Below are 15,510 nucleotides of genomic sequence, written 5' to 3' on the forward strand. Positions count from 1 at the left end.
CTTGGTTAACTTATTTAATCAAATAAAACTAAAATATTGCATAGACCATACGAACATGTTTACTCGCACTTGTGCAGCCCAAACCCTATAGCTTTCCCTTTTTTGACCGAAGTCAGCAAGGGAAGCACTTACCTATTTTTTATAACTTTTTTATTCTAGATCCGTTTAATTCGCTCCCAAGGGGAGTCGAACCCAAGCCTCCTACTGTAACTTTTCCTTGCTTGCTCCACTTTTTTGGACAAATTTCTAATGCTTGAAATACTTATTTTATACATGAAGGGTGAAAGAGCATCTAGGCCCTAGTGGGTTTTGGTGGGTTAAATGACAACTAGATTAAAGGTGTAATAAACTTGTTAGGCATATGAGTAGGTGTAATGTTATTGATGAACAATCTTTGTGGGAAAGATTGTATTAAAAAGCTCATGTGGTGAAAAGAACAAGTGTAATAAATGGCATTGTTCATCTAAGCATGAAAAGCAAGCAATGGTGTCAAAGATGTGTTGAGGCTTGTGATAGCCTCATATTGAAATATTGCTTAAATTAAAGATAAATGTCATAATGAGGAATATTGTGTGATCCCATAATGTGTATGAGTAATATGTGACAAGCAAATTAAGGTGAAGATAGAGACATGATGTCATTGGAATATTCTTCGGTCTCTAAATATAATGAGAAGCTTGTTATCTACAAATGGGATATTGAAGTCAAGAAATGATATGATCTCAAGCGGGTTTCATTCTTGATGTCAAAATGAAGCTAGACTCAATGTGGCAGTGATTGGATGAAGAAATCAAGCTAGGGATTAGCAACGAGGCACTAAGTGAGGTTTGGTCAAGTAGTGGCTTTAGCCATGAGCTTTGCTAGGGTGAAGTGGCTATTGCTTGGAGGATTTCGAGGTATCAAGTCAAGCCTTAACGAGTATAGTAATGGGATGCATCAAATGTTTATTGAGTCATATGAAGGAGTGACTTGTGATCCAAAGTTGGGTTTCATTCATATGTGTTGAATGTTGATCCAAGTCACTAGCTCAAGGTTAAAGTGCTCAAACTAAAGAGACAAAGTTAGATGCAGCTCTCAAGTGGATATATTGATTAAGTATGGCATGGTTCATGATGATGAACCTCAAGAGGATGTATATTGTATTTATTTGTTGATCTTGAGTATAGGTATGCTGTACGATCAAGAGGGATACGTCACATGGTCATTTGACAAAGTCTCAGTGCTCAGGTTTCCTATGTGAGTTGTTGAGAGACACAAAAGCCACATAAACACACTCTGTCGAGTCAGGCACTGGCAAAATTAGAAGCTCCAATTTTAGAAATAGGAAGTTCCGGTTTTAGATGCCACGTGTCACTAACGGCTAGTTGGTTTGAAAAATTGGAGGTTTCGATTTTGGGAAACTGGTAGTTCTGGTTTTGGTTTGACACACGAACGGCTAGCTTTTGAGGGGTGGTGTATTTATACCCTACACCCTCCCTAGTTGCTAGCTGCTGCTTCTGATGTTGCTTGTGTGCTTCCTGTCTGTTCTAAGCTGAACTAAAGCCAAATTTGCTCTGCCCAACCCCTCTTTGTGAAGAATAGTGATATTTGCTAGATCTTGTGAGTTGGGTAACAGAGAGGAGCCATTCATGAGCATTAGTAGAGCACTAAGTTCCCTGAGCACTTGTTTGCCTTGTCAAGTTTCAAGTGAAACATTTGTTACTCTTGGAGGTGTACCTCCTAGATGGCAAGGCGTCGCTGGCTAGCTCCCAAAGGTGTGGTGAGCAGCAGCAAGTTTATGAAGGCTGCAATCTTGCCTACGCAAGGAAAAAGGTCATGTAGTGAAAATGAGGAAAGTGGTTGAAAGAGACTCATATTTCAGTGGGCTCCTCAACGGAGATGTAGGATTCACAGTGGTGAATCTGAACTTCGGTGAAACAAACCATCACGTCTCCTTGATGGTTTGATCTCATTTGCATCCATTATTAAACTTTTGAATTTGGTTGATCTAATCGGCTGTTCGTGTTTGTGGAGTGCAGGAACTTTGTGAACCTACTGAGAAACACCCTATGAACATACTTTTCAAGTTTGGTTTGATATCGAACTCAGTTTCACCTCATAGGTTTAGGGGTCTTCTCTGCTGGAGCCAAAACTGGAGGTTCCGGTTTCTGAAACCAGTGGTTTCAATTTCTACCAGAGAGAGTTTTATTTCACTGCATAAGTGCCCTCTCCAAGCTCTGGATATTTTCGTAGATTTCTTCGGAAATTCTGTTGGTTGTGGAATTTCCAAAAATATCTCTGGAAATACTGGAAGTCGTTGATAAACTTATTTTAAGTTGCAATAATTTCAGGGTATGCCTATTCACCCCCTCCCCTCTAGGTGACATCAAGATTCTTTTAATTGGTATCAGACCTTGGTCTCACATTTAAGCTTAACCGCTATGAGAAAAAATGTCGACACCTTTCGAGGTAACCTTCGACTTTGAGACACTCGCATTCGACGGCTTGAACTACGCTTCCTGGTCTGCTCATGTACTTGACATCTTTAGGGCCATGGGTCCTCAAATCGAGCAGTTTGTAGTTGTGAGCATTTCTCCTCCAAGTGTTGATCGGTCAAAATTATCCCATGAGGAAGATAAATGCTTACAACTCAACGCTCAAGCATCTTATGTTTTAATTTGTGCTTTGAGTGAAGATGTATTTCATGCTGTCATGGATGAGGATGATGACTATGATACGAACCATGATGCCCAACATATATGGACCACTCTCAAAGAAATGTATGGTGCTTGGGAAGACTATGGTCAAGAACATAAAGCAAGTGAGTCAGAAGAAAAGGGTCAAGCTACTCAATAGAGAGATCATAAGGACTCTCCTACCTCTGATGTCACAGCAAAACTGAAGGTTCCAGTTTTGGCAGTGAGGTGGCCAGTGAGTGCTCCAATAGTAAAGATCATTCACATCACCAGCCACATGAGAAATCCCCTACTTCAAGTTACACATCTTCACAACTGGACACCCATAAGTGCTTCATGGATAAGGGTGACAAGAAAAGAGTGGATGAAGATGAAGAGTTTGAGTTTGAAATTGACAAGATGTTCAAAGGAGACAAGAAAGAGGTGGTCAAACTCATGAAGATAATGTGCAAGCAAAGAGGAGAGCTTGAGAGACAAGAAGATTATGTTATTGGAAAGATCAAGGAACTCGAGTCTCTCAATGAAGAAATGATGAAGCTCAATGAATCCAATGTATTCTTCCTTGATAAATGTAAAGAACTAGAAAAACGATATGCATGTGCTACTAACTCTCTTTCATATGTAGCACCATTGGAGGAAGCAAACCAAAAGCTCAAAGCTCAACTTGAGGAGCTCTCTAGCAAGTATGTGAACTTGCAAGCTACTCACAGAGAACTAGAGTGTTCTCATGGGAAGCTTGTGGAATCACATACTATGCTTGAACTGGCTCATGAGGTTATGATTACCATGGTAAAATCCTTAGAACCTCAATCACACAAGTGTACATGATCTCTAAAAATGATATATCTTGTGCTAACACTTGCAACTCACAAGAAAAGGTTTCTTGGCATAACCAAGTACTTGTAGAGTCATGTGACGACCTCATTGCATAAGAGAATGATAATCTGAGACAAAAGATCAAGAAGCTCAAGATGGACTTGTCTAAGCTAAAAGGTAAGGGCATTGCACAACCTTCTCAAGATAACCGTGATGACATGGTGAAGAAGCTTGATAAGGGTTCAACTTTGCAAAGCTCTTGCAACCATTATGTCAAGTCCATCAGAAGGCAGAAGCAAGACAACAACAAGAAGAAACTCGATCACATCAAATGCTTCAAGTGCTCAAAGATGGGACACTTTGCTTCCATGTGCCCAATGAAGAAAGAAAACAACCCAGCACTCTCCAAGAGACAAAGAATTCTATCAAATAGAAGATGTTTCAGTTGTCATGAGAAAGGACACAAGATTGCATCATGTGCAAGGAGTGGGTCTTACTCTGGGAAAATCGGAGGTTCCGGTGTGACAAAATCGGAGGTTCTGGTTTTGACAGTAAAACCCCATATGAAGCTGAACAAAGGCTTCTTGAAAGCTCAAGAAAAATATATGGGAGGTGTTGCTATCAGAAGTCAAGATAAGAAATCTACAAGCAGCATCAATCATAAAACTTGCTATGCATGTCGACAAACGGGTCATCTTGGTAAGGATTGCCCAAATGGTAACGCTCCTAAGCTCAAGTCCATTCATAATAATTTTACAAAGCTTAGGAAGAACCTAATGACTCTTGTGCTGCCAAAGTGACTCATTCAACTAAGGCTAGCATAAAGGCCATTTGGGTACCTAAGACCTTGTTGACTAACTCTAGTGGACCCAACATGGTTTGGGTACCAAAGTGTGCTTGAAAGATATCTATGCAAGTAAATGGGAGCTTGGCATACTTGAGAAGAGCATTACTCATTCATCCTTAGCTCAAGTTGGATTTTCATGACCATTCAAGAGAAAGTGCCAAGTTGAAAATTGATGACTCATTCTATTCTTCAATGCATCTATGGTAAAAAGTACCTTGCTCCTGTTTATCATGTCATTAGATGCTTTTAACTACTTCCTCTAGGAAGCTCTTGTGCTGAACACATATGTAGGTTCTTGACGAAAGCATTTAACTCAAAGAAGAGAAGTCAAGTAGGCCAGCTGAACCTCAAGACTGTTTTACTCAAGCAAAACCAGAGGTTCTAGTTTCTAAAATCGAAAGGTCCGAATTATGTTGGCAGAACCTGGATGATGTCATCTAGGGAATATAAATAATTAATTTGTGACCCGATATGCATAGAATCTTCTATTAAGGTTAACTATGATTGAACGGGTGACAGTAAGCAATCATTGACTCAATTTTGCCATGGCATGCTTTATGACTAGACCAAGATATGAAATGAGCCTCCCCTGAAGTCTTAACTGAGTCGAGTGCATATTGCAATAATTCCATCCTTGATGCACTTATTGAGGGGAGTTCATTTCGTGTTTTGTGCGCCCACTACTAATGGCTTCCTTGGGAAGCTTTGTGCTCAATTGCATTCAGGAGCTGAAAGAAGAAAGGAATCATCCAAGAAAAAAATTATAGTGTAAATAGGTTTAGGATAGCTCAGCAGAAGTTAAGTATTCAAACTGGAAGAGGCAAAATCGGCAGTTTCGGTTTGGCAAACCGGAAGTTCCGATTTTAACAAGATGGGTCTGAATCAATAAAATAAGAGTGCAAATCAGCAAAAGAGACTATAAGTTTATTGTCAAACTTTATGCCTTGTCTCAGTTTACATCACTGTGAGCCATTCTATACTTAATCAATCTCTTGGCATGATTCTTCCATGTGTGACTCAAAATGTGGGTCAAGCTCCTCTAGTCTCTTTAATGAACTGAAAGTGCATGTCTCAAAATTCAAATTCTTGATGCACATATTAAAGGGGAGCTTGTCTCATATTTTGTGTCCTAGCTACTAACTCCATTATCAAGTTCTCATGTGTGTAGCAAACATCTATGCCATACACTTAACATTATTTCTAGCTTTGAGAAATAATATTATCATGTGAGTGATTGCTACAAATATAAAGAGAATTATTTTCAACCTGAGAGCTTGGTGGGCATCTAAATGGAGCTAGTATGTGGGCTTAAAAAAATATCTTATCCAAGATAATGGTGCCACTACCCTTCTAAGTGAAGAACTCTTGTTCTAGGTCTGAGGTATGAAACTCTTAATCTCTATGTCCTTTACCTTATGCATCTAGGCTTATTCATGCTAGTATGTCTTGGCATGCAAAGATTGCTAGGTTCATCTTTGGGTGTGCCTTTGTGCTTGTGATGGATTTTGGATATTTAATTAACGCCTCTCTACCTTTGTTGACTAAACTATGTTCTATGTCCTTTATCTTAAAGTTGAAAGGAGGCATGAAACATACCAATGCCTGTCTTGCCTAGTGATCCTTGTATGCTCTACTTGAGGTATGATATGTTTTCAAAAATTGACTAGCACGATAGGAAGTGTACCTATTGAAAAATTATTTGGATCTTGGTCTTTGTGGCCATGTTGATCCATTTGTGGTTATAGTTAACCTTGATTGTTTGCTGGCTAACCACAAATGGTTATATGTTGGATCTTCTAATCTATCTCATCTCAATGGCTATATGTTGGATATTCTATATCAAATCTCATATCTTTAGGAAATGTCATCTCTGTGCTCAAACTATATCTCATGAGGGACAAATATACATATGGATCCCAATCTAACTCTTTTGAACTATCATATACTCTTCAACCAAGAAATCTCAAGGCTTTCCTGCGGGTTAAGTCAAAACCGGAAGTTTCGGTTTCCAGAAACCAGCATTTCTGGTTTCCATTGGTTTTCCAACAGTTCTATTTCATGGGCCCGTAAATTACCCCTCTCTCTCCCCCATTCACCCTTATCCACCCAGCCCGACATTGAACAATAGAGAGAGGCGGAAGAGGGTGAAAAGGAGGCGATTCAAAGGGATGTCAATATTCAACCGAGGGATTCAAGACTTTGTTGTTGATTCTTCCGATTCAAGACCGGAGCATTCATTTCCCCCTCCGTTTTCATCCTCCGTAACTCAATAATCATGTTCAAGGTACCCTAAATCAAGTTCATCCCTGATATACCTTTCTAGGGCTAATCTCTGAATTTCCTGTGGTCAAATCATCTGCATTAGAACCATAGATGCTACTCCTTGAACTAGATTCAAGTTTCCATGGCTGAACAGTTGGATCCATGAATTAGGGTTTCTCTGCAGAAACCAGAAGATCCAGTTTTCAAGAACCGAGGCTCCGTTTGTGCAGAGACACCCCAGTACATGACCATCCACAGCTCAAGTCATGTGCCTTATTTGAACGATAGCATGGACTAGTTGTCAGAAGATCTTTTCTGAACTTATTGCAGAATTTTGTCACGGATCCTCCAAGGGGAAGTAAAGACATCGTTTTCTAGAGGAGGGGCAAAGAGAAAACAAATCCAAGCAATGAGCAACCTGTGCAGCCAAGGAGATCTCAGAGAAGCACTTTCACAAGGGAACTATCCAGAGGAACCATCCGCATTGAGGAACCCGAGAGTGAAGAAAATGAGACCTCTAGTGATTCTGAAGAGACAAAGGATGAGACATATATTGAACCACCCCATGTGAGTTTGGAAAGAAAGGGAAAAGCAATCAGAACCAGCAGTCATGAGGATAGCCAAGGCACGGGCAGTGATGGTAATGGAGAGGAAGGAGGTGATGAGTTTGACATGCCTACACCCCATGCTCAAACCACACAAGCTGCTATTATTTGAGATGCGAGGTTGAGACCACCCAAGGCACCTATTGATAGAGTTAAGGTGAACTATAAGGCTGCGGGCATGACTGAAGTTTGCAGGAAAGAAAAGGAGAAGAATCCTCAAAGGATTGGTAAATGGAATATGGATTATAGGTTCTACACAGATTTTCACCAAAACTTCTATTAGAGTGCTATTCTTGCTAAAGGTATACCCATTGCTCGCTCTCAATTCATTGATTGGTCTTACTTAGCAAACTTGGGAGACCTCATGGTAGATGAAGTGATACAAGCATGCAAAGATAAAAATGTTTGTCACTTCATGGGTTTTGCACATAGTTGGAACAGTGAAATCATTGCTCAATTCTATGCCACTTGCTACTTTAATGTGAAGAAAAAAGTGAGGTGGGTGCATTGGATGACAGAGGAAAATTAGTATGGAGTCAACATTAAAGATTTTTCTACCTACCTTGGTTTTAGTGAGGATGATCTAGACTTGGTAAGGATTCATATTTGTAAATCACTCTCAAAAGGTGCAATGTCCGAAATGTATCTAACACCACAACCGGTCAACTATGGCGAGAATCATGACATGATCCTATTCTATAGATATTTGAACTGGATGTTTAGGAAGACTCTTGCACCAAGAGAAGGTGATGCTAGCAAGATCACATTCTATGCTAGAAACCTACTTAAAGCCATGTCTCCTAGTTCTAGTGAATTTAATATGGTGGATTATATTTGGGAGGAGATGAAAGATATTGCTAGCTCTCCACAAAAATGTTGTGGATATGCTCCTTATCTTATGCACGTGATTGATCATGTGACTGAACTTTGATTTGAGTATGATCACCCCTACAAGCCATATCATTTGAGGAATGACATTCCAAGGCCAACACTTGAGCAATTTTTCAACCCTCCCGAAGGTGTTCCTAGTCCTTCTAGTGAGCCGGTGGATCCTTCTAGTACCGCTGCCCCATCTGGTGCTCCTTCTAGAGCTGCTCCATCATCTAGGGTAGCAAGAACCTCATCTACACAAGGTGGTGCTACTGGCTCTCAAGCAAGGTATAAGCCTCCCTCTTCACTTCGGAAAATGTCCAACTTCTTTGTGGGCATGTGCAACTCCATGAACACAAAGATGAGTAAGGAGAGGCAAAAGAAAAATAAAGATACAATATGGTGCAAACAAATGCAAGAACTCAACATGCCAAATAATCCACCTTCTCCGATTGGTTCAGATGGTCAAGAAAGTAAGCCAGAGACAATTAAACAACAGTGGGAGAGTGCTCAATTAGCTGATTATTGGAGTAGAACATTTAACTACTATAATCCCACATTTGGAGGTATGCCTAGTGGTGGTGGTTCTTCCATTGGTGATCCGTTAGTTGGTACAGGGACTCCTCAGCCTTCCACTATTGATCCAAACATTTCAGGAAATGCAGCTCAGCAACTTGCCTCAATGTTCTTTCCACAATATCCTCCTCCTCCTCCTCCATTTGGTGGCCCAAGTGGTAATGACGGTAATGAAGATGTTATGCCCCATGTTGATCCCATTGATGACTAGAAGCTACAAGAGAGGCCTCCAAGATCCTTTGTGGTGATGAATGACAAAGGGGGAGAAGATGTGGAAGATTAAAAGCTTCTTAGTGTTCTGTCTGTGGAAAAACTGAACGTTTTGGTTTTCCAGAACCGAAGATTCCAATTTCTAGCTATTGGATGCCACTGGCCATGTAATAAATTTGATCTTAGCTCTTGTGGACTTGAGAATTTATGTAATGTGTGCTACTATGTGTGTTGAACCTATTTAAGCTTTGTAAGACTCTGTTGCATGCTAGTGTGGTTTTATTTGAATGATGATTGTCTTTAGTCTGTGCTGTCAGGAAGAAAATGAAAGTTACGGATTTCAAACCCGGATGTTCCGGTTTTGGCCTGGTAGACAGCAGTATTTCTCACATTTTATTTGTTTGATAAATTAATTTGCTGCGTGCATCACATGTTATTTGTTCACACATTTGTTTTGCACCGCACGGATGCTGAGATTTAGGGGGAGCTCCATGTTTATCTTGTAAATGAGCAAATTGGCATTTTACGCCAAAATTGTTGAATTTCAATCAATGCACATGTTGATGGGGAGCTAAATTTGAATCTCAGCACTCAAAAGCTTTATTGATATATCTTTTGTAAGCTTTAATCACAGTTGCCATCAATCACCAAAAGGGGGAGATTGAAAGAGCATCTAGGCTCCTAGTAGGTTTTGGTGGGTTGAATGACAACTACATTAAAGGTCTAATGAACTTGTTAAGCATATGAGCAGGTGTAATATTATTGATGAATAATCTTTGTGGAAAAGATTGTATTCAAAGGCTCATGTGGTGAAAAGAACAAGTGTGATAAATGGCATTGTTCCTCTAAGCATGAAAAGCAAGCAATGGTGTCAAAGATGTGTTGAGGCTTGTGATAGCCTCATATTGAAAGATTGCTTGAACTAAAGATAAATGTCATAATGAGGAATATTTCGTGATCCCATAATGTGTATGAGTAATATGTGACAAGAAAATTAAGGTGAAAATAGAGACATGATGTCATTGGGATATTCTTTGGTCTCTAAATAAAATGAGAAGCTTGTTATCTACAAATGGGATATTGAAGTCAAAATAAGATATGATGTCAAGCGGGTTTCATTCTTGATGTCAAATCAAAGCTAGACTCAATGTGGCAGCGATTGGATGAAGAAATGAAGCTAGGGATTAGCAACGAGGTACTAAGCGAGGTTTGGTCAAGTAGTGGCTTGAGCCATGAGCTTTGCTAGGGTGAAGTGGCTATTGCTTGGAGGATTTCGAGGTATCAAGTCAAGCCTTAACGAGTATAGCAATGGGATGCATCAAATGTTTATTAAGTCAGATGAAGGAGTAACTTGCGATCCAAAGTTGGGTTTCATTTATATGTGTTGAATATTGATCCAAGTCACTAGCTCAAGGTTAAAGTGCTCAAACCAAAGTGACAAAATTGGATGTAGGTCTCAAGTGGATATATTGATTAAGTATGGCATGGTTCATGATGATGAAGCTCAAGAGGATGTATATTGTATTTTTGTGTTGATCTTGAGTATAGGTATGCCGTACTATCAAGAGGGATGCATCATATGGTCATTTGACAAAGTCTTAGTGCTCAGGTTTCTTATGTGAGTTGTTGAGAGACACAAAAGCCACACGAACACACTCTGTCGAGTCAAGCAGGGGCAAAATCGAAAGCTCCAGTTTTAGAAATAGGAAGTTCTAGTTTTGTGTGCCACGTGTCACTAACGGATAGTCGGTTTGAAAAATCAGAGGTTTCGGTTTTAGGAAACCCGTAGTTCCAGTTTTGGTTTGACACACTAACGACTAGTTTTTGAGGTGTGGTGTATTTATACCCCACGCCATTCCTAGTTGCTAGCTGTTGCTTCTGATGTTGCTTGTCTGCTTCCTGTTGTTCTAAGCTGAACTAAAGCCAAAATAGCTCTCTCCAACCCCACTTTGTGAAGTTGAGTGATCTTTGCTAGATCTTGTGAGTTGGGTAGTAGAGAGGAGACATTCGTGAGCATTAGTAGAGCACTAAGTTCCTTGAGCACTTTTTTTCCTTGTCAAGTTTCAAGTGAAGCATTTGTTACTCTTGGAGGTGTGCCTCCTAGACGGCTAGGTGTTGTTGGCTAGCTTCCAAAGGTGTGGTGAGCAGCGGCAAGTTTGTAAAGGCTACGATCTTGATTCCGCAAGGTAAAAGGTCATCTAGTGGAAATGAGGAAATTGGTTGAAAGAGACCTGGCACATTGGAAGGGAGTTGAGTAGAGTCGTATTCCAATTGGCTCCTCAACGTAGATGTAGGATTCATAGTGGTGAATCTGAACTTCGGTGAAACAAAGTCTCCTCACTGGTTTGATCTCATTTGCATTCATTATTAAACTTTGGAATTTGTTTGATGTACTCGGATGTTTTTGTCTATGGAGTGTAGGAACTTTGTGAACCTGCTGAGAAACACCCTGAGAGCATACTCTTCACGTTTGGTTTGATATCGAGCTTAGTTTCACCTCATAGGTTTAGGGGTCTTCTCTGTCTGAGCAAAAACCGGAGGTTCTAGTTTTGGAAACCGATGGTTCCGGTTTCTGGCAGAGATAGTTTTTTTCCGCTGCATAAGTGCCCTCTCCCAGCTCCAGATATTTTTGTAGATTTCTTCAGAAATTTCGTAGGTTGCTGAATTTCCAAAACCATCTCCAAAAATACCGGAAGTCATTGATAAGCTAGTTTTAAGTTGCGATAATTTCAGGGTACACCTATTCACCCCCCCCCCTCTAGGCGACATCAAGATCCTTTCAAAGGGAGTGTAAATATTCCCCCTTAATACTAACCTCTATTTCAGAATACTAGGAAACTTTGACCAAAGTGCGGTTAGCAAGGAAATTCACTTTTTATAGATGAAATCATCAAAATACCCTCATCAAATGGTCAAACTTTGACCAGAACATTCCTATTGTAAGGACAAATGGTAATGTGTATTTCGAACATGAAGTGCTAGATATTTAAAATGGTCAACAACATTAAGTGGGTTGGTATATGGTATTGTTGGGGAAACCACCTTCGGAATCCTCCTTCGGAGGAAGAAGCCCTTTTTTGAAGTTAACTATAACGGCTTGTTTACTTTTGTGGTGAACCCTGAGTGCAGGGAAGAGGAAGGTGGCAACTTTGACCTTAGTCGTACGAAGGAGTCTTCGGTACAAAGCAAGCGGAGGGCTGGCCATTGGGACCCCAGTCACAATTTAAAAAAAGCAATTTAAATCACAACTGAGGAGGTGGCAAGAGCAATATAGAAGGACGAGGAAGAAGAGGAGGAAGAGGCCAGCAACAGATGTATTATTGTTGGCCTCATGGCAAGAACAAAGAGCACCACACACATTAGTGTGTTGGCGCTATTCAAAAGGAGTATGAGGAAGAGTAGAAAAGGGCTTCTGCAGGAAATACAGTAAATCATGTCGCAGCTGCCAAGCAAATGCAAGTGCCAAAGCCCTTTGTATATTCGCCTCATCCCTACATGGTGCTGCCATTCGTGCCACAGCAAGTATTCCAGCCATCTGCGCCACAGCTACTGCTGCCGCCGCCACCGCCGCCACCACAATTAACTCACTCTTCAGTATTTGTGGCAACCTGGGCAAACAGTACGGTGGTACGAGGGTACGACCCCGCGAAACTACCACCTACCAGCAAAGTGGAAAATGGAGAATAACTCTTCATCTCACGAAGGGCCTTCAGAGCAAGCGAGACCCCTCGGGATGGTAAACATCATCAATGCAATCTCCACAGGGTCAAACGAACTAGTTCATACCAGTAAGAAGCAAAGGTAGCAATACTACAGAGGGGTGAAACATTTGCGTAGGGAAGTATTTCCACTTGCTTTGGTCGCATGTCCCAATCTCTTTCACCGCAGCAGATGTTAGACTGCAGCATTATCCCCACAATGACCCCCTTATCATCAGAGCAAACATCGGCAAAAACACAACATACTTCTTCGGTAATGATGTGGGATGGATACTCGTAGACAATGGCAGTTTGGCAGATATCCTAACTTGGAAATGTTTCACGGACATGAAGCTTACAAAGCAAGACTTGCAGAAAGCAAACCATTCTCTGTATGGCTTCAGCAATAAGAGAATTTAAGCTCTAGGCAAAATTATTGTCAATGTTACATTCAGAGCAGGACCGATGATGAGGATAGTGGTCATCACATTTGATGTCATTGACTTTGACTACCCATACAATGCCACTTCAGCAGAAATACAATAAACAAGTTCACAGCAGTCATTCACCAAGGATACCTGCTGATGAAGATACCAATGGTGGCCGGAGTGCTCTCCATTTATGGGAATCAGGACGATGCACGAAAAGTAGAAAAAAAAACACATTAATCTTGAACAGACAGGTCCATGTCATTGACGAAGGGCAAGATGAAGAGCAGGCCTCCGAAGTAGAGAAATTAGCTAAAAAACAGATAAGGGAGTCGATGAAGCATGCTCAGCAGGAAAGAATGGAAGCCTTAGACCACATGAAGACTGTCCCGTTATGCGAAGATGTCCCAGACAAAACGGTAATAATTGGGAAAGAAATGGAAGAAGAGGAAGAAAAACGCCCCTTGGAATTCCTGAGAAATAATCAAGATGAGTTTGCATGGTCCGCTGGCGACTTGAGAGGTGCAATAGGAGTGTGATTGAGAACCAACTGAACACAAATATGAAGGTGAAACCCAGGATATAGAGGCAAAGACCAATGTATGATGACCGCTGAAGGGTAGCAGAGGTAGAAGTGCAGAAATTGTTCAATGCTGGTGTCATAAAAGTACAATATCCAATTTGGGTCGCGAATGTAGTCATGGTTTTGAAGATGAATGGCAAAATGAGAATGTGCATCGACTTCACGGAGTTGAATAAGCATTGTCCAAAGGACCTATATCCATTGCCAAGAATTGACATATTGATTGATCAGGCAGTAGGTTGCGAATGTTGAGCCTCCTAGATTGTTTTTCGAGGTATCACCAAGTCTGGATGTGAAGGTCAGACAAGGGTAAAACTGGTTTCACTACACCTTCTGGAGTCTTCTGCTTTGTAAGAATGCCCGAGGGTCTCAGGAACGCAGGGCCAACTTTCAACAGAATGATGAAAACTATCCTCGAAACACAGATAAACAGGAATGCTTCGGCATACGTTGATGATGTGGTAATAATGAGTCTCAAAGACAATGATCATATTACTAATCTTCGGGAGACATTCTCCAACTTGAGGAAATATAGGTTAAAATTGAACCTAGAAAAAATGCATCTTTGGTGTATGAAAGGGAAAACTACTGGGATGTATGGTCTCCAAGCGAGGCATTCAAGCAAACCCAGAAAAAATCAAGGCAATACGAAGAATGCATCTTCCAAGGTCCAGAAAAGAAGTCCAGAAATTGACAAGAAGAATCGCAGTGCCCAACAGATTCATCTCAAAGGCAGCAGAATGAAGTTTGTCGATTTTCAGGGTCATTAGAAAAAACAGTGATTTCCAGTGGGGTTTGGAGCAGAAAAAAGCTTTTGAAGAATTGAAGGATTATCTGGAGACGCTTGCCATCGTGACAAGCCCCTCTCCAAAGGCGGAGTTATTGTTGTACATTGCGGCAAATGACATAGCTCTTACTGCAGTATTGGTGGAAGAACGAAGGGTGGAAGACAAGCTAATGTAGTTGCACATATTTTATGTCTCCGAAGCCATGAGTGGTTCAAAGTTGTTCTACACAAAAATGGAGAAAATGGCCTACGTGATGGTCATGGCAAAACGCAAGCTTCAGCACTATTTTCAAAGTCACAACATCAAAGTGCCAACCTTGTACCCTCTTCGGGACATCCTTGAAAACAAAGAGTTAATAGGAAGAATGAGGAAGTGGGCTACAGAGCTAGCAGAACATGTCATTAACTTTGTTCTGAGGAGTGCCATAAAATCACACATATTGGTAGACTTCGTCGCAGACTGGATGCCAGCATCGTCACAGAGCAAAGGCACAATCACCGAACCAGTGTGGCAGGTCCAATGTGATGGAGCATACTGTCATGTAGGAATAGCAGCTTTGGCAGTTTTGAAGTCACCTTCGGGCATCAAGCTTAGATATGCATTGAGACTGAATTGTGACAATTGTACAAACAATGTGGCAGAATACAAGGGGTTGCTATTAGCTCTTCGGAAGACAAGGGCAGTAGGGGCATGAAGGGTTGTGATCCTATAATTGATATTGGGTCATGTGGACAAATCTTAAAAAGCAAAAAACCCAGATATGGCACAATATCTTAAAGTTGTCTGAAGCATGGAAAAATACTTCCTCGGATTCACAGCGAAAATTTCGCCGAGGGGATATAACAAAGAGGCTGACATCATCGCAAAAGCAGCAGCAGCATAAGACCCATTACCTCCGGATGTGTTTTATGAGATTTCATCACACAAATCAATCAATACAGATGAACCACCTGTCAAGTTTGTGAACACGATGGGGCATCAACATAGTGGGACCACTACCCACCGCATAGGGAAATTTATCTTACACCATCATTGCGGTGGAGTACTTCTCCAAGTGGATTGAGGCAAAGCTAGTACAGAACATAACCTCCGAAACAATCCAAAAGTTCTTTTGGCAGAACATCATCTGTCATTTTAGAGTGCCTTATGAGA

This window comes from Setaria viridis, chromosome 8, assembly GCF_005286985.2.
Source record: "Setaria viridis chromosome 8, Setaria_viridis_v4.0, whole genome shotgun sequence".
NCBI classification, from domain to species: Eukaryota; Viridiplantae; Streptophyta; class Magnoliopsida; order Poales; family Poaceae; genus Setaria; species Setaria viridis.